Source organism: Melanotaenia boesemani, chromosome 22, assembly GCF_017639745.1.
Source record: "Melanotaenia boesemani isolate fMelBoe1 chromosome 22, fMelBoe1.pri, whole genome shotgun sequence".
NCBI classification, from domain to species: Eukaryota; Metazoa; Chordata; class Actinopteri; order Atheriniformes; family Melanotaeniidae; genus Melanotaenia; species Melanotaenia boesemani.
Window position 1 is genome coordinate 23,852,681 of NC_055703.1, and position 20,467 is coordinate 23,873,147.

A 20,467-nucleotide genomic window follows, 5' to 3' on the forward strand; every position below is an offset into this window, starting at 1 on the left:
GCCTTAATTTAAACTATCATAAGGCTAAAAAAAAAAAAAAGTTACTGCAATTGCACTGCTCCAGAAATGCGTCCATGTTTTTACTTTGCAAACTGGGACACAGTTATATTTTTCATAATGTGAGACCAGTGGCAGAGCCAGACCTTTACACATCGGGTAGCCAGACTTTATAAAGGGGGTCATATAGTAAGGAAGGAAATCATTGTGTTCCACTCTGTAGGGTGGTGATAGACTGGATCCTTGTGTCTAACCACACTGACTTGCGTGGCCATCTCCACGTTGGCAGCTGTTGGGGCTGCTGGTGTAGCTGGGATCTGTGTTTACCTGATCTGTGTTCTTTCTCTATTAAAATTAGTCAGAATATCTCCCTGTCTTTTCATTCTCATAGCTTCCTATACAAATTAAGATTAAGACTTCCAATTAAGATTGGAAGTCATATTTGTCCATATGTTATACTGTGAATAACAAACTTGCAGAAAAGCGTGCAACCATTTTTTTTATTCTTTATCCATACGGATTAGATATGTCTGAAAAGTAATTTGCTTGATATTTGATTTTGCAGTAAAGGACATTGTTGTTCTAAAGAATAGTGTTGAGATTTCCCCTTTAACTCATGTGCTTATATTAGTGAAATCTAAGCTGTGATGGAACTGTTTCCTTGCAGAGGAAAAAATATGATAGTGTTATTAGAAAGTGCAACTCTTTTTGTTTAATTTACTTTTATTTAATATTTTTATTTTATTTTAAGGCTTGAATATCTGTGAACGCTTATTCAAACAGAATATAGATTCTGATGTTGTTGAAAGGATGTGTTGTAAAGAATAATGTTGGAGATGAGGACTCATGTTGAAAGAAATCTACATTGTGACGCAACCCTTTCTTGCACTGAATTAGAAATATTTTAGAAAAATATACTGAATTACAAGGTTTTACCGAACATTGTTCTCTTGTTGACTTAACATGTAAGGTTATAATTACATGATTTTAATAATAACAGGAGGTGATCTAAATTGGCTGGTCTGAGGCATTGAGGCAACTCGTCCCCATGTGGACACGGCCTCAGCTGTTTTTGCTCCTTCCCTTTCTCTTACTGCTGAAACTTTGTTTTCACAATTAGAGAGCCAGTGTTTTAGCATTTATTCATTATTTATTCAGGAGGAACAAGAACACACATAGAAGTGTTTCCATCATGGGAGAGGAGGTGGAGGTGGTGGAGGAATACAAGTACCTTGGAGTTCAGCTGGACAACAGACTTGAGTGGAAAAGCAACACTGAGTACATTTACAAGAAAGGTCAGAGCAGACTCTACTTCTTAAGGAAGCTGAGATCTTTTAACGTCTGCACCAAAATGTTGCAAATGTTCTACAGGTCTGTTGTTGAAAGTGCAATCAGCTTTGCAGCAATCTGCTGGGGCAGCGGCATCAGAACCAGAGACTTGAAAAGAATTAACAAACTGATCAAGAAAGCCGGTTCTGTGCTTGGAGTAACTCTGGAGCCGCTGGAGTTGATCATCAAAAAAAGAATTCTGTACAAGCTGACGAAGATAATGGAAGATCCTTCACACCCTCTACACAACGCCGTGACGAAACAACAGAGTGTGTTCAGTGGGAGGCTTGTTCAAGTCCGATGCAAGACAGAGAGATACAGAAGATCCTTCCTTCCAGCAGCTATCAGGCTGAAGAACAAAGCCCTTAATTAATTAATGTGATTTTTTTTGTGAGTTTTTTTTTTTTTTTTTTTTTTTTTTTAGTAAAGTAAAACAATTACTACTACTACAATATTGAATTTCCCTTTGGGATTAATAAAGTATTTTTCATTCATTCATTCATTTATTTAATTTTTATTTATTTTTCTGGGCCTTTCTTTGACGTGTAGCTATTTCAGGTTTGCAGAAAATATTTTCTCAATAGATTTTAGTCTAACTAGTAAGCTGCTAGGCCAATTTCTACAAAAACCATTTCTACAAACTTTCTTTGGCTGTACTGAACCACAGATTAGTTGAGGATGAATTTACAGTTATTGTAAAACTGAAGACAGTTTGATATTTCTTCTGTTGCAGGTTTGTGATGAAGTGGAGCGAATACATCCAGCTTTGGGAAAGAGGTGACAAAGATTTGACTGCGTCTGCATTTTGCCAAAAAGTGCTTCACCTGCTTCAAGAGAAATCTCTGCCATACCAGTTTTACCTTGAGGCAAGAGAGGAGGCTCTCGCCGAAGAGTTACCAGGAGTTAACAGGTGCATATTAAGTGATATTACCCATACCAGTGAACCAACATTTTGTCAACATAACCTTCTTGCTGTCTTCAGGTTTCTTGAAATACACGAACAAGAATACTGAGCATTAAAACATCGTTTAGATCTTAAATGTATTGTTTCTCTTGCAGGTATTGACTCTGGAAAAAACAAAGTTGGCAAGTTAAGTTTTCTTATTGACTGTATGACTGAAATTATGCAATTAAAACTGAACTAGTTGAAAGGATACATAATGATTTTATTATTTTAATTACATTTGACTACACACTCAATAGTTTATTTACTTAATAAACAATTAACAAATGAACTCTAATGTGATTCGTTTTGTTTGTTCCATTTGATTGTAGCGTGACCTTCCATCTCCATACCCAACTATTCTCTGGACTGGTCAAGACTGGAAAATGGCCTGGCTTGTGAAAGCAGATGACAGTGAAAAAGAGATCATCTCTGCCTTCTGCACATACTTTGTCTTCAAGCTGGCATACCCCAGACACCTGAAGAGCACACTGACGTTCTTCCAGTCAATTCACTCGATGTAACTGCAGTTCCAGCTGTGTGATTTTTGCTGATGTTGTGCATTCCTAAATGGTTTCAGTCCATGAAGCTTAAATTTTTGAATACTATGTTCATCAATGAACATGCAATAATGTATGCTGCATAAAACATCAACGGTTTCTACACCTAGAGGTCCACGAAGCTTATCCAGACTCTGCTGTTCAGTTTATTCAACCTGATTACATTGAACATTGATTCATGGCCTACGTGGATCGATGCACCTGTGTGCATCACATAGTTGGCAGTTTGTGGTTTTTTCTGCCTGGTTGTTAATGAAAGTGGATCAATTGATTTATTTTCATGTATCAAAGCAAAACTTTTGTTTAAGAATTTAAATGAAATGTAGTTATTTTCAACTGAAGAGCATGTTTTCACTGATTTAATGTTAAAATTAATAATAGTTTAGTTTGAATTGTGAAATTAAATTAAATTTAATAAAAAGAAAATACTATAATTCGACAAGAAAATAAAACAATTTAAAGGAAAATATATGATTGTTACTAATATTCTAATTGGCTTAGAGTTAAAGGAAGAAAATATTTAATTTCTTTTCTAGATGTTTATTTGTCACATGCTCTATCATACAAATACAACATGCATGTAAGCTGAGCCCCGTCCAGACTGTTCAAATATAAGTGTAAGAGTAGTATGATACACATACTTTTTGCTGCTTTTTCATGTTAATGGTTTTCACAGTGTTTTCTGGAGGTGCTCCTGATGATTGTCTGCTGTGTTTTCATATAGAGGCCGTAGGATGTTTTCTATTTCTCTACAGGTGTTGCAGCTGGTTGTGCTATTGCTTACGTTTTAACTATCTTTGTCCTTTTCCCACTTCTTACTGTCCTTTTCTGTTTAATTTAATTCAATTCAGCTTTATTTGTATAGCACCACTTTGCAACAATGTCATCTCAGGGCTCCTTTCTTTCATATCCTGTGTCAGGTCCAGCTTTTAAAGCTATATTCAGCAAAAAACTAATTAAATTAATGATACCTAAGTATTATGAGGAGCTTTATATCCATAAAGCTTTTCAAATTCTGATAAATCAATAAAATGTAAAAAAATTTAAAAAAATTATTGCAAGTCATGACCGTGATTGGGCAACTTGGTGCACTGTTTATGGGATATTGAAAAAACAGAAAAAGGAGGACAGAGAAAAGGAAAGAAGAAAATTCAGAAAAATAAGTGGATTTCAAAACAGAATCTGATAAATTTAAAGTATTAATCTTATGCACAGCATAAAATGTACATTTTTCAGTTGTATTTTTTATTTATTGTCACTTCTATATATCTTTTTATGTATTTACATTTTTAATTATTCATGGACCATGAAAAGATGGATCAACCAGAAGTCTGAGCAGCTCAGCTGTTAAGAGGACAGATTGTCGTTGCTGAAGATGTGATTGAAGCTCTGAATTCAGCTCCTGAGTTGGAGTCAAACCCGCTCAGACACATGAAGCTCCTGTATCTGGGTGGCTCAGGATGATGTTCAGCTGCAGCTGGAAGCAGGAGGTTCCAGTTCAAATCCTTTTGAGTGTTGTAGAAACATTGATGTTAGTTTGTTATCAGAAGAACTGTGATCAAACCCTCTGATAGAAAGACTCTTTTTACCGGTTGGATGCCAAATGAATGACTTAGAGAACCTGCAGAAGCTGTAGCTGTGTATGAGAGGATAGCTCAGGGTGATGGAGACCTGGCTGACGTTCAACAAGTTGTAGGTTCAAATCTTACAGGTGACTGCAGTCAAATTAAGTTTTTCCTCTAAGAGTCCAGTCTATAGTGAAAAGCTTCAATGTTAAACTGTTTCACATGTCTGGAAGAATAGCTCAGGCTGGTAGGAGAACACTCTGAATGCAGGAGGACCTGGATCGAATCTCTTAAGTCTGCACATCAATTTTCACGTCCAATGGCCAAAATGAAAAGATAAAAGCACCACGAGAACAAGTTTGAGTGTGAAGGGTGCTCGGTGGCGTGGTGGGGTTGGCAGAGAACCGTAAGTCGCCAGTGGTGCAGCGTCTAGTTCGAATCCTGCCCGTTGCTGGTACCTGGATCATAAAACCATCCTGCTCCGGTGGGTTGGGGAGGGGGCCGTGTCCCCTCCCCGTAGTCTGGGGAGGTAACAAGTTGGGGTTATAAATCAGAAAACTAGAACAGGCTAGAGTTTTACTGGATACATGAAACACCAGATGTCCTGGTATGTACGACACAATTTTAGACAGTTGCTGAAGAGGAACCTGGACAAGCAGACAAGACAACAAGCCACTTTAGACAGTTGCTGAGCATTGAAGTGTGGCAAGATGTTTATGATTTATTAAGAAACAGCACAAGATGACAGTTGCTGACACGACAAACTATTTTAGATAATTACTGAAAGGAACAACAACATGACTGGCTTCTCTAAGACATCAAAACTGTGTTTAAGACAGATGGGAACAGACTTGTCATCTGCTGAAGTAAAACAGAAGGTGAAAGAACTTTAATGGTTACAGTCAATTAAAACCTCTTTCTGCCCACTGAACATCTATTGTAACAGAATCTTTCTACTACATGTTAGAGGTACTATTAGCCCAACTACTAAAGTATATGGTATGGGAGTAAAAGTAAAAGAGGGTCATGTAGAATTCAACTACTGAACACAGAAATTCCCTCACCTCGCCAGTAAACTGTATTTGGCTACTACTTTGGCTCTCTCTCTTGTAAAAGACATTCTGAATCGCAACGGCACTTCCATTGGTTGGTTGGTTAAAAATTATTTTTAAAAAATCAAGCCGCTCAATAACCCTATAATGGGATATATCAACGTATGATGACACCTGTGGTGCAACCCTTTTAAGCACACACATACATACATACCCTACCGAACTGACCTATCAACCCATTACACTCCAGGCCTGTATGTGTATTCAACATTCATCATTCAGATACATCATTCCAGACCTGGGGGCGTATACTCTATCCTATCCAATCCTTCTATACATACGGCACATACATACATCATCATATCATAGTGTCACAGGTGTCATCTGTGTTGATATATCCCTACCCTACTATAAAACATCCTATTTCAAGGGGGGAAGTTAACTCCCCCTTGTGTTCTGGTGTCCTGGCTCCCCCTTGCCGTAGCATTTAGTGGCCTCACACCCAGAGTTGAACTCAGGTCTCCCGAGTGGGAGGCGGAAACCCCACCAGCTGAGCTAGTCAGCGGCTCGACCTGAGAGGCTTGATCTGTGTATATATCATCTACAAATGTTTGCAAGTGTGCAAGTGATGGTAGATATGTGATGGTTACACATGATTTCCAAATGTTTAGTTTGACCTTTTCATGGCATCATTTTTTGGAAATTTTTGCAATAAAATACTCAGTTGTACCAAACGTGCTGTCCATTCATGCTGACAGTTGATCTGCAGACGTCATACACGAACGGAAACAAACACTTTTGATGCTTTGACTGTTTCTCTCTGCAAAATTCATTCATTCGGATCAGTTCAATGCAGGAAGTAATGGAGGCGTCACTCCAGTCGCCAACTTCCTGGATGGGACCTGCTTACTTTGTGACACATCTTCTAATGGTCAGCGATCTTCACCTGGCAGACCCCCAGTGGCCGGTCACTGTGTATGGAGGTGTGGCCGGACTGCTGGGGTCAATGCTGGACTCTTTCCTGGGAGCTCACATGCAGAACTCTGGTAATCATTTTGAAATATTCTTAGTCTTAGTCACAACTGTCAGGGCATCGGCTATTTTAATTGAACTGATTGACAGATAACTGTAGGAAATAGTTGACTGGTTGGTAAATCCCAACCATTTCACCATGAATTTGATCATTTCTTCCCTTGGTTCACAGGCAAGTTACTTCTAATAGTCTCAAGATTTAGGATTACACACTTTTTAAAAAGGTTTAACTTGTTTTACTCTTTTTACAGAGTGAAGTGCGGTCCTAGGTCATCAGATCTCTGCCGATGGTATTGGAACAGACCCTGACAATTCTTCTGTGGTTCTGTGGTAATTACAGGAGGTTCATCGAGGGGTTCTCTCAGATAGCTGGACCACTCCATGACATGGTCAATGCCTGCATCCAGAACACCAGTTCGAACCAGCAGATTGATGCGCGGTGGGCCATGGAGTGCCAGGAAGCTTTTGACCTTTTGAAGGAGAGGCTTACCACCACCCGTGTCCTGGAAATGGATGCCAGTAGTTTGGGACTCAGGGCAGCCCTGTATCAGCATCAGGCTGGAAAGAAGAGGGTGATACACTACAGCAGTATGAAACTCAAACTGATAGCCCTTAAGTGGGCAGTCTCAGAAAGGGTATCTGCTAGGGTCGAAGCTGAAGGTTCTGACTGACAACAATCCCGTGCCATCTCTGCACGGCAAAGTTGGATGCGATTGAACAACGCTGGGTTGCTCAGTTGGTCGTCTTTGATTTTGATGTCAAATACTGGCCAAAGCCTCCTTAAACAGAGATGGTTTTGGGTGAACATGTTGGATGACGTGGAACGGTGGGTGAAAAACTGCCAGAGGTGTGTTCTCACCAAGATGCCTCAGACCAAGTTGCATGCTCCCACGAAGTCTTTCTAAGCCACCCGACTGCTGGAGGTGATTATGGTTGACTTCACAGTATTAGAGCCTGCCTCAGGTGGCCTAGAGCAGGGATCTCCAACTCCGGTCCTCGTGAGCTACTGTCCTGCAGGTTTTGGATTCTACCGTGATGCAACACACCTGACTCAAATCACTGGACCATTAACAGGCTTGTGCAGAGGTGTGTTGTAGTAGGAGACATCATGAGGACCGGAGTTGGAGACCCCTGGCCTAGAGAATGTGTTGGTAGTGACAGATGTGTTCATGAAGTTTACCCAGGCATTTGCTGACACCACGGCTACGGTTCTCCTTCGAGAGGGGTTTAAGTATGGCGTGGCTGAGAGGCTACATACGGACCAGGGACTTTGAGAGAGAGAGAGGTTGTTGCGGAGCTATGAAAATATATGGGGTGAAGAAGACCTGGAAAACTCTCCATCATCCCCAGGGGAATGCACAGTGTGAGAGGTTCAACACTGCATGATCACCTGCGCACGCTGGAGAAAAAACATCGCACAGGGTGGTCCCCGTCCACATTACACGACTGGGTACTCACCGCACCATCTGTTGTTTGGAGTCCACCCCCGCCTTCCCATAGATACGTTGTTGGGACAAGATGCGGTTAAGGACAGAAAGATTGATTGGCTCATGGTGCATCAAAAGCGTCTTGATAAGGCACATGCCAGAACTAAGCAGTATACGGAGCAGAAGACTGGACGAGCCCAAAGTGCATTGTCCTCTAGTAGATGTGGGTCAGTTGGTAAACCTGCGGAATAGGCATCAGGGCTGATATAAGAGCCAGGATGCTTGTATACTGTGGAACCAGAGGAGGGAGGTCCTTAAGAAGGTCCACAGGGCTAACCTTAGGTGGTGTTTAGGTCCCGCTCCAGCTGCCCGGAAAGAGAAAATCAGGAGTCTGGCAACCGAGCTGACTCTTCTACAGGAGTATGTTGTGTTGGAGGAGGTGCCTTGTCTCATTCCAGGTAACGTCCTGAGCTGAGCAGCAGACTGTTGTAGAAAAATTACCAAGAGTCTGGAATGAGTAAAAGTATAAAAAAGTTTATTACAGGAGAATTATTGAATACAGAATTACTTGCAACTAAATGAGAGTGGTCGTCCCGACTCGCATGAAGTCAAGAGAGACTCTGGTGAGGCAAGAGGAAAAACAATAGCTCTACATTTCTGTAGAAAGAATCCTCCTTCCTGAAGACCTTGGGTGGACACACAACTCCCAAGAGCTGGCGTCAAAACAACCTCACATAGTTGTGTCTCCACCAGAACCAGTCTGACTAAGGGTCTGGGGCAGGACCAGATGGGACCAGCAGGGGGACTACATCAGACATGTGACATGGAAATCTGTTTTCACAATAAAACCAAGATGCAGGAAATAATATTACAGCGTGAGGTAATCCTAAGATAAAACGAGGATGCTCCATCCAGAAAGTAGAAACATACTGGAGCCTGTGGAGTGTGAACTGAATACAGAGTAGTTATTACTGCACCAGAAACAGTCTTGTCGGTGTGTGCAAAGAAGGTGGAAGGAAAACAAGCTAGAGGGAATGAGATATCAAGGAGTGTTGGAAAATGTCTCCTTATAATGCTCAGATCCAGGAAGCGAGCCACAACAGTGAACGTAGGACGCTCACTACGTTCCCCTGCTGCTGGCCAAGGTCACAGCAGGGGGGACTCAGGTGTAGCAAATGGGATCAGGGAACAGACAGAACAGCTGGAATTTGTGAATTTCAGAGCGATTTGCTCAGCCAGCTGATATCACACGTGCATTTTGCTCATCATGATGATCAGGTGATGTTTCACCCGCTCCTGTGGCTGTCAGCCTCCATGTGAACAAGAAAAGAATGAAGCAGATGAGTATTGCTCTACAACATCTGCATTCACGCTCCCGTAGTCATCTGAAGGCCATGGTTGTTGCTAGTCACCACTCAGGGAAAAGGGGACAAGATAACCCATGTTGATTCATCCTGGTGGATCAGATGAGTCGAGATCTCCCCCAGGAGATGGAGAATGTTTCTTCTGAGGTCTTCGCCTGCGATCCAGTCACCCTGCATCAGTGTGTGTGAAACCCGTTCTCAGCTGGTTGTGGGAGAGCTGCTGTCACCTGTAAAACCTCAGAAAGCACAAAGAAAAGGTTTTGCAATAAACCAACACTGATCATTTTCTCCACCTGTAAAGGTTTATCCCAAAATGTCACAAGGGTCAATATCATGTTTGATTTTCAAAACGCACATACACATATTCAAAAGAGATTTAGTACAGGTGTCTTTTCCTGTAGACAGATCCACGTCATCAGTCCTGCTTATCAGGAAAATGAAGGTGTTTCTGGTTAATGGCATCAGAGTTAGCAGCATTATGAAACACAGCAACCATCCCTGTGTGGAAGCAGAGTAGCGTCCTGGAGAAAATCCTGCTGGAAGGAAAAGGTCAAGTCTGTTCATTCAGGTCAGTCAGAACTTTGTCAGTTATGTCACTCGTTCTGCAGAAAAGCCAAATCAGAGCAGGCACATTTTCCCTGCATGTAGGAGGATCCTTGAAGGCCAATATGGCATCGTTTTGGAAAGACATGAAGTCTGCTGGAGTTTTCTTAATCAATTTATTATACTCCAAGATGATATGGACATTAGGCCAATTTGAATTTCTTTTAATCATGTGTCCGTCATCAGCCAAATTTTGCTCAAGCAATTTTTTCCTCTTTTGTTCTTTTACAAATCTTTCATTTTTATTTTATAAGAGAATCAGTTTAAAACATCCATGGCTATCAGATTATTATGAAATAGTTTGTATTGTACATCTCTATATTAATTCTTTCAGTGCACTTTCCCATGTTATTGCAAATAACAACCAAAAAAAAAAACTATTTAATCTATATTAACGTAGGTTTGTTGAAGCAGTGTTTCAAGTTTCCTTTCTTTTACTTTAACTAATTTCCATCTAGTTATTTGCTGACAGTTAAAAGAGGAGCTCCTTTAATTTGCTTTAATTTTTTGCCAATTATTAATCACCATTTTCTCAAAGTGCCAGGGATTTATTTTCCTCTAAGCAAATTGTTTATTAATCCCCCCCCCCCCCCCCCGACAGCTTTCAGATCTTTAGGCCCAATCCCATTTCACCCCTTGGCCCTTAAAACGGAGCTAAAAGGGGTAGGGCCAAGGGGTGAAATGGGATTCAGCCTTAGTCTGCTTGAAACATAGATCAGGCCTTCAGTGTTTATTCTTAAAAGTAAAATAACACATATTACCAATTCACCATGATAGATCAATACCAAAGAAAATCATTCCAGCATATTTGGATGTGGCTGCAAATAACTCCTAAATGCAGCATGTTATGGTTCACACATGAGACCACGGGTCAAAGTTATTATGCAGCCTTTTAAAGCACAAAATGGAAGCTGTTTCAGGTTTATCATAAATTCTAGACACCAAGATATTCAAAACCTTAACTTAAACCAACTGTGAGCAAAAATAAAATAATCAGGACCCAGAGACACACGAGCAGTTTTGGTGCAAATCACGCACACACTTAAAGTTCTCAGGAAATCAGGGGACTTGCAGTTTGCATCACCACACAGAACTGCTGTTCAGTATTTACATAAATGCACATAAGGATCAGTATGTTGGCATTTCCACCTCTGGCAGGAAGGTTTTACTCACTCTCACTGCTTCAGCTGTAGGAATGAGAGAGAAACCATCTTATCAGATCCTCGGTCATCTGGAGGAAATATAAATTCATGTGTCAGTGAGTCACCGTTAGGATGCATCTGAAGGGATCAAATAAAGAAAATATTATTTTCATCTCGTTTTACTAATTTCTTTTTCTTTTAAAAATAATGAGCCGATCAGTGTTGGATAACTAACGCTGCCCATCTTATGTGTGTTGTTTTATTTATTTTTCCTGCATTTCTGTTGGGTACTCGGTAAATAAAGATCCCATGAAAACATTAACTGTGTCTGGTGAGGAGTCTTTGCACCAGCGGCAACACTTGGTATATTGCTTACTTTTTTTTTTATTAACTTGTAAACAAAGTGTAATCAGAATTGGTCTTTTAGGAAAATGAGTCACCACCCTCACAGGTAGGGATGGATTACAGACATATGTCACCTTCTGAAGGTCTGAATGTCACACATAAGGAGGTTTACCCCATAAAAATAGATCCTAGAAAACCAGCAAAAAATAGAAAGAAACAAGGAAAAAGTGGCATTAAGATGAAATCAACACAAAAATACAAAAAAGACAACGTCAATGAGACAACACTAGTGCAAACCAGATGGTAACTGTACAAACTAAATGTACAGACACAGCAACTATGAGATACTTGAGGATAAAGATATCTGATGCAACAAAATGAGACACTGAACTACTACCAAAACTCTTCTACACAATCTAATATAAGACGCCAAAAGGATCCCAAATAAAACAGATACAAGAAAACCCAAATGGAGAATGGAGGTGGTTTGATCTTCGTTTGGTGTTCAAACGCTCAGCTGTCACACACAGCTCAGTATCTACACCATTCCTGATTAAAAACATGTCAGAGTTCTGTCTTCAGAACAAAAATGTAGTGCTTCAATAGCTCTGCTCAAGTTTCACCAGGGTCTGCACCACTGAGAAAAGTCAGAAATCTCGTAAATAAACTAAATTTGAACTTTTTTTTTTTTTTTTTTATAAACTAACTGATAAACTGATAAAATAAATTTTCTGCAGTTTTTGATTAGAAATATATCACATTACAATGATGAGGTTATAACAATGATTACAGAACAGTTGAAAATTTTAATAGTTTAATTTTGCTCTAATAACAATGAACCTGAAATATTACAACTTTATTTTTAAAATGTTTTAATGCATTAATTGTGTATTTTAACTAATTTTAATGAATTTCTAGCAAATAACTATTAAATATTAATCGTTCTTGAAAACGCCCACACACAGGGAGGAGGGGGCAGGCGGAGACATCAGGTGGCTCCAGAAATTAACGATGACAAGAGGGAAACCAGAACTGGAGGGGTGGGCGGGGCTTCTGTAAGAGTCTGCTGTGATTGGAGGGCGGGGCTTGGGGAAGGACATCTCCCTGCGGAGCTGCAGCACCACACAGTGAAGATGTTTACTCAAACACAGCATCTGCTGATGAATGTGATCGATAACTGATCCTGTTATCTGCAGCTCACTCATCAAATCAGAAACCTGAAGACCTTCGAGGTTGACAGTAAAGTTTCTACTGGAAATAACTGAATCGAATACTAACCCAGCTCCCAAAAGGCTGGGATTTTTATCCGGTCAAGAAACTCTATATAATAAATCCACAATGAGAATCACTTTGAAGTCGCTATCAGTTTCAAAGTGAGTTTATATATTACATGAAATGGTAAAATGTCTCAGTTTCAACATCTGATATGTTGTTTATGTTTTATGGAAATAAAATATGGCTCAATGAGATTTTCAAATCATTGCTTTGTTTTTCAAAGCATCCCAACCAATGTGAAATTGGTGCTGTGTTCCTAAAATTTTATCATTATCATTATATATCATTATTAAACATTTAAATATAAATTAAGTTAACAATTAGCTTTTCCCAATCTAGTTCCAGACCTGAATAATGGCGGCCAAAGACTCAGCGGTACCAGTATAGGCTGTTTTGTATGAATTTATTAGATCATAATTCTAATGTAAACGGCAGCATGCTGCCTATCTTTTCTCTCCCTGATGACAGTTATGGATCTGATCATTTGTTGGAGGCTGCAGTTATACCGTAGGGAGAGTTTGCACATGTAAATGTCTGTACTCTTTCTCTTTGGTTTTTGCAATCCACCACAACTAATTCACTACTCCACTGAACAAAACCACACCAGCAGACCAGGCCTTCAGACCTGAACCTGTGAACCAGCATGTGGGACAAACCTCCTTTCTCCCTGGAAGCTGCGAGTCGGAGCTCAGGCATCCCCCGGTGAGCTACGTGTCACCACAAAGGTTGTAAGTGGGCGATCCATAACCGGACCGGACAGTCCTGCCCGGGTCATTCTTTGCCTGATGGTTGGTTGTCTTGACAGAGTGGTTTTGCTTTCCAGTTACATTAATAATTTATTAAATGGTGTCCATACTGCCATTAGATAAGTAAGTAGTGTGGTGGTGCTTCTTTGGCTTTGAAATTCATCTTAATAATTCATATTTTATGTAATTATTAAAATTAATACATTTATCTAAACATTTTATTGTTTAATGACCCAAGATCACTACACTTGTGTTTTAGCCTCTTCATTACTGAATTACATATTTTAAACAATGATATCTGAGTATAACTGGTTTCCTGTTTCCAGATGTGAACTGTATTATTGTAAACACCAATGAGACCAGATAACGTAAAGTACTTTATTTCAGTGAAGCTATCTGCTATTTAAAAGCTGTTTTGCTAGTGTTTTAAATTGCATTTTATACTAATGGGGGAGATATGCAAAGACACATGAACATTTGTGCTAATGGTGGTTTCTATTGTTATCAACTGAGGCAGACTAATACAGTGCAGGCCACGGTATTTTGTTGCACAAATGAGGCCTTTTAAAGTTATTTAATAGCATAAAATATGATGACATGCAAACACATATGTGAACGTTATTTTGGATTTGGATTTTGGGAGAACTTAGACGGATTATAAAGGTATTAACTGAAAAGGTATTAATGTTAATCCTGCATCGGCGTTGGATGCAACCTAGTTTACAGGTTGGGTTAAGTAAGGTATAAACAAAAGAAAGTAAAATCAAGAGTTGGAAATTCATTCTGTATATTAAAGCGGGCAGACAAATCGCCGTCAAGTGTTAGTACGTCACTACCAGTAAGTGCAAAATGTCAGTCTAATGGCATGGAGCACATGGACCGGGGCTGGGCAATATATCGAGGTTTTCAAATATATCGAGACTTTATCAGACGCAATATAGAAGGAAGCAATATCGTTTATATCGAGATAGCTTGTTTTGAGTTAAAAGCATATTTTCTTTTGCATTTTGCACAGCTGTAATTTTGTTATGGTCATTGAAAATTATTTTTAATTTATTTTGTTTTAGGAGCATTTAATTTAATATAAAGCTACTGTAACACATGTGCTGCTGATCCTTAATAAAAGTATATTTGGCACTAAAGGCTGTAAATTAGAGCTGTCTTTTTGGTTACTTGACAATATATATCTATATCTATCTATATATATATAGATAGATATTTATATATATATATAGAGAGAGAGAGAGATCGTATATCGTGATTCAGGTAAAAAATATCGAGATATAAGATTTGGTTCATTTCGCCCAGCCCTAACGTGGACAGATTATTTTTAAATCTGTTATTGGAGCGACGCAGACACAAGACATGTTGTTTGACTGGCATCTCTAATCAGAATTTATTATTTCTACACTTAAAATAAAGTGCTTGACCACTAATACAGAAACAGTGATACTTTTACCCACCTAAGTAATAACATTATATTCCCTATTAAATCAGAATACAATCATTACATCAATATTGTGTTTGTGAACGTTAACCACAATTGGTATTTTGTTAGCTATTAGCATCACACTTGTTATGCCTACACCATGTTAACACAATACTTTTCATGGCTGCTTCCTCAGTCTTTAGCCTTTGATTAACTGAGTGCTGACCATGCCTGAAACACACATCTAAACAAGTGTACAACAATATCAATTCAACCATATAAACAATTTCAGCATGTCAAAATTTTAGCGAAGTCAGGGAGCAAGATTCTGTGAACTAGCTTAGCTTACCAGCGCACCACTATTACACGTGTCAGCAGCAAAGCTACTGAAATTTACTTATTAGCTGCATTTAACTTTCAAAAGTTGACACACCTTTGTTCTTAAAGTCCCTTTACTCCACAAGGGTTCATATTCACTATTAGCTGTGTGCTATTGCACCCAACTGACCTGTTATTGGAGCGAAGAAGACACAAGACATGTTTGACTAGCAGCTCTCGTCAAAATGACGAACCACCTGCTGCTTACCGACAACATTCTCCCCACTGCAAACGCCCCCTGCTGGCTTGGACATGATACTACACCCAATCAACCTAACTTGGAAAAACAGGATATTAATCCCACACTTTAGGTAATATTTCTAAGCAACATAAAATAAACATACAGCGACAATGTGACTACATTCTGTGTGGGTCACACTCCATTTGGGTCAGCACTTGCCCACAATAGTGTGCACTACAGAAGAAAGTGCTTAGTGTGCACTGCATTGCAGTGCACTCACTTAAGTGTACTTTTGTCATATTTAGAGATACCCCACTGAGTAAAACATTCTTTGGTCGCTTTCTTGAGCTCATTTAAGAAGTGTAACTTTTTTCTGTCCACAGTGCAAAGGTGTTCTTAGTTTAAGTCAGGTGTGATGGAGCAGGGAAATTTGGAAAACCTGCAGGATTGTGGCTCTTAAAGACCAATGTTGGCCACCCCTGGTCTTACGTCTGTCAATAGTGTATTGCTTTCTTTTCTACTGCATGTATCCTGGCTCCCTTTTGTCTTAGGTGTTTTAGTGAGGACACAAGAATCCCTTAATTATTAATGGCTTTATCTGCAGGTGTAACTAATTTAAACCACCTGTAATGCAGCTTAAGTTTCATTACATTTAACAACCAGCAGAGGGAGCCAGAGTCCATTAATGAAGAATGAAATCACTGAGTAGTGTTCACATATCCTACAGATCATTTCATCCTTTTATTGCAGCTTTTATCTTTTTACTTTTGATATGAAGCATTCATTTAGAATAGGTCATACATGAAAAAACAATTATTTGTATATGTTTATTTGCACTTCTCATGTCAGTGGTCAAAACACCCCGTTATATTCCTGTTTTGTTTTTTTCACAGAGGACATCAGAAACACCTCAGAGCTTCTGATGTCCTCCTCACTTCGTTTCAACTAACAGAGTCCTCAAACTTTATTAATCACATTTGTCATCTTTGTAACAAAGGATGTGAAATATTAAAAATATTTTTAATATTTCAGAATATTTTAATATTTTAAAAAACATTTTTTAATGAGTTCCTTGTTTGAACCTCAGCTGGTTCACAAAACATTTTGTTCTTGTGACCTTGAGAACCAAAGAAAAAGTTTTCACAGAACATGTAACAGGCTTTAGGAAACTTCTTTAATTTTGATATCAAACAGGTGTAATGACACTGGCGAGCCATGCGTGTTGGAAAAGATGTTTCTGTCTTCCTGGAGTGACGTGTCACAATCACCTAAGGTGGCACCTAGGGTCTCCAATCAGATTTCATGAAACTTAAACCTTGAAGTGTCTCAAAAACCAAGCTTTATTATTTTGTCCTTTCTTCTGAATTGTGAATTTCTACTAACCTTGCTAGACCCTTAAGTTCACCACTAATTTGAACCTGACTTTCTCATTATGATGAGCTCACAGCTCTCTCGACGAGGTATAATGACCATCTGTATTTGTAGACTCTTTCTTGAGTCTCCTACATTCACCAGTGTCACCTCTCTCTCAACCTCCTGTCACCCTATCAGCACTTATTCCAGTCATTCCCGCCTGCTGCCAGCCAGACTGTCACTGTTGCTTGGTGGATTTGCAGTATAGCCACTTTTACCTCTACCTGATCCTATTATCTGTTCTTTGTTTTTAAACGTCTGCCTGTTTACCACCTACAGTCTGTTTGTATATGGGTCATCCACCTTGTTCTCCTACAAAGCAGTTTAAGTTAGCTCCAAACCCAGCAATATTTGAGATTCAAGATCTTTATTGTCATTATCCAAGCATAACAAAATTATGAGGAGTCTCTCAGCTTAGCACACATAAGTAAAAATGAAGATATAAAATATATAAAAGATATAAGAACACCTCTATATTTACAGAAACTAAGAAGTCACAATAGACAGTAATACACACTGCACAAAAAATGTCTGTCTTGACAGGGGGGCACATGGGATTGGGAAAATGCCATGTGCCATGCCATGAATAAATGTAATGTATAACTTCAAGAAGAAAAAGAACAGTAAAATAAATAAATAGAATAGAATAGAAATACTTCATTAATCCCTTTGGAGAGTCCTTAGGGAAATTTGGGTACCAGCAGCAATTTCTTTGAAAAAACATCCAAAGTCCCTGGTTTAACAGTGTTTTTTAGTTCCCGAGTCACAAATCCGCCTCCATAAAAGTAAAACAACGGTGCCTATTGCAGCATTAAATTCTAAACCAAATGACGCGGCAGGCTGAGTCATGAGGATTTACAAAGAAGACGCGTCACGCTGAACCGTTGCACTTGTCATGATGTTTATCGTTTCATATCTATATCACGATCTCAGAAAACAAGCACTTACTTCAACTGATGATCTTCAGAATGTGAAAAGATATGTTGAAACAGAACATTTAGATGACTATAATGACAGTAATGACGATGACAGTCAACAGAAAATTTCTCCCCAAGTTCACCCTGCCTCCATGCTCCAGGCCTAAAACCCACACAGGTGAGCGTACCCATTAAGGAAGCCAACACACCCACAGTGCCACCCACGCTGCCACCCACAATCACCGGTGATGTCACCAGATGTGCACAGATACATTATAGGGGAAAATAAATAGCCAGACATATGGCTCCTACAATGCCTGATACTTTGGAATATTTTTATGTAAATATCCAAAACACAAACAATTTTTTAATTCCGATGTTTAAAGAAAAAAATATTATTCTCATCCTTGATCCACCCCCACCCATAAATTCTTTATTTTTATTCATTTATTTATGTATTCCAAAGACATGCATGTCAGATGAACTGGTGATTCTAAATTCTCCCTACGAGTGAGTGTGAGTGGTTGTTTGTCTCTGTTTGTCTATGTTGGCACTGCCATGGACAGGCGACCTGTCCAGGGTGCACCCTGCCTATCACCTGTTACTTGCTAGAATAGGCTCCAGCTTCCCCACGACCCTTAATTAGATTAGGCAGTACTGAAAATGAATGAATGAATTGTTTTTTACAAGTGAAGCAACTTTCCTGCAGACCACCCGTCAGTACCCACAGATACCTGGCACGTTGTAGGATCTATCTATCTATCTATCTATCTATCTATCTATCTATCTATCTATCTATCTATCTATCTATCTATCTATCTATCTATCTATCTATCTGTCTGTCTGTCTGTCTGTCTGTCTGTCTGTCTGTCTTTTTCATTTTCTCTCATGTAATTCGTCATCCCGCTTTCCAGCCCCAGGCTTTGGTTTTTGCGAGTGCACTTAAATTACTGTGTTTGGTTGCAACCAGGTGATTGGCCGGCTGTCTGGAACCCAACAGTAAGTTACTGGCTGTACCATCACCTGTCTGCGATTGGCTGGCTGTGTCATCACCCGCCTGTGATTGGCTCCTTCATCTGCCTTCCACCTAAAGCTCTACTATTTAAACTCACTTCTGACAGCCACTCAGGGCAGCTGGGATTGTGCGGAGCAGTTTGCAATTTGAAGCCTTTGAACTTTGGGTTGTGTGTTTTGCTGAACTGTGTACTAGGTTGACCCGTTTTGTGAAGGATTTAGAAAGACTTAAGTGGACTGATTTGGATCTTTGTACGGCTTTAAACCTTTGGGTTGGTTGTTAAAATCAAACATTGGTATAGCTCTTTTGTTGGGCTTGTTTGGATTTTAATTTCTTTGTCTTTTGTTTTTGAGGGCTGAGAATGTTTATTCTTCCAAATGTCTGTTTTTAATACAGAGGTTCTTAAGATCGTGAGCACCCAGTTTTGACCTTTGACCTGGTCCCACACAGAATTCCTTCTGAATCTGTGAATCTTTTCATTGTATTGTACTCTGTAGATGGTGGGATCTTCAAAGTATTGACAACTTTACTTTGATTTTTGGACACAGATTGTCTAGGTTTGGTGAACCGCTGTCCATCTTTACATCAGAGAGACTCTGCCTCTCTGAAATGCTCCTTTTATACTCATGTTACTGACCTGTTGCCATTTAATCTAATTTACTGTCAAATGCTCCAGTTATTTTTTAAATATGTGCCAGTTACTTTTCCAAGTCTTCTGTTGTCCCTGTTCCAACTTTTTTTTTTTTTTCTTTTAGAAGAAATGAGCTTATTTCCATGAAATGGCAACATGTCCATTTTAACATCTGATATCTTGTTTATGTTCTATTGGGAATAAAACAGTTGTGAGATTTGCAAATTATTGCATTCTGTTTTTTTTTTTTTTCCAACTTTTTTAAAACCATGGTTGTACATTAATACAAGAAAAGTAAATATATAACATACAGTTACTCCCATCAAATGCACTGATAACACATTTAGTTTTACTTAAAATGTAAACTATCATAGAGAACTTGACTATGATGATAAAGTCAAAGCCAAAAACTGTTAGATAATGTATCAGTTTACTGATGTGAGACTCACCAAAAGCATTTTTAAATTGAATCTGTGCTGCTTTCCTTACGTCATACTACCAAAATACTTAGCAGTCATCTTTGTTATCAGCATCAGAACAGTGTGCTGTGTACTGGCACACAGAAAAGAAGATTAGGTTATGGTGTCAAGAATAATGTCTGTCCAGCAATTGAGAGAGTCAGACAATAATGTTTGTTTTTCTTCTTTACTTAACTGTCTTTGTCACCACTATTTGAAACTTCTCTGTATTCACTCACATTTTATTTTCTCATTCTCTCACTCTCTTTGTCCACAGATTTTTAGTTTCTGCCTCATTCTGCAATGGGAACTTCACAAATATACAGTCTGTCCTGCTTGAATTCATATATTCAGGGTAACAAAAATAATAAAAAAGCAAGATTGAAGACAGATTGTGTTTGTCTCCGGTATCTGAATGAATGACTGAGTATTTAACCTAAGCTTGGTTAATTTGACCATATCAGAGAAGCATGTTTGCAAGTTTTTTCTGCCTTAAAGGGCAGACATTTTATTTCTAGCTGTATATTTTATTCTGCAGTAGCTTTCTATGATTTACATCTCAATTACGTTAATTTTCCATGTCATACTTACCATCCAATCCCGCAGTTCATGCTCTGTCTGGGAAAAAAAGCTGTTTGCATCTTGTCTCTTAAAGTCCCTCTCCC

The 20,467-nt window shown here is 39.0% G+C and overlaps 1 long non-coding RNA gene across 1 annotated transcript; it reads right to left on the reverse strand.

The window, feature by feature from the left end:
* Nucleotides 1-11,280: 11,280 nt before the first annotated feature.
* Nucleotides 11,281-15,373, reverse strand: LOC121633377. The gene is made up of 2 exons (XR_006009054.1): nucleotides 15,318-15,373; nucleotides 11,281-12,471 (listed from the first exon to the last, which is right to left on the reverse strand). It is a non-coding gene; the product is annotated as an uncharacterized LOC121633377 (long non-coding RNA).
* Nucleotides 15,374-20,467: the final 5,094 nt, after the last annotated feature.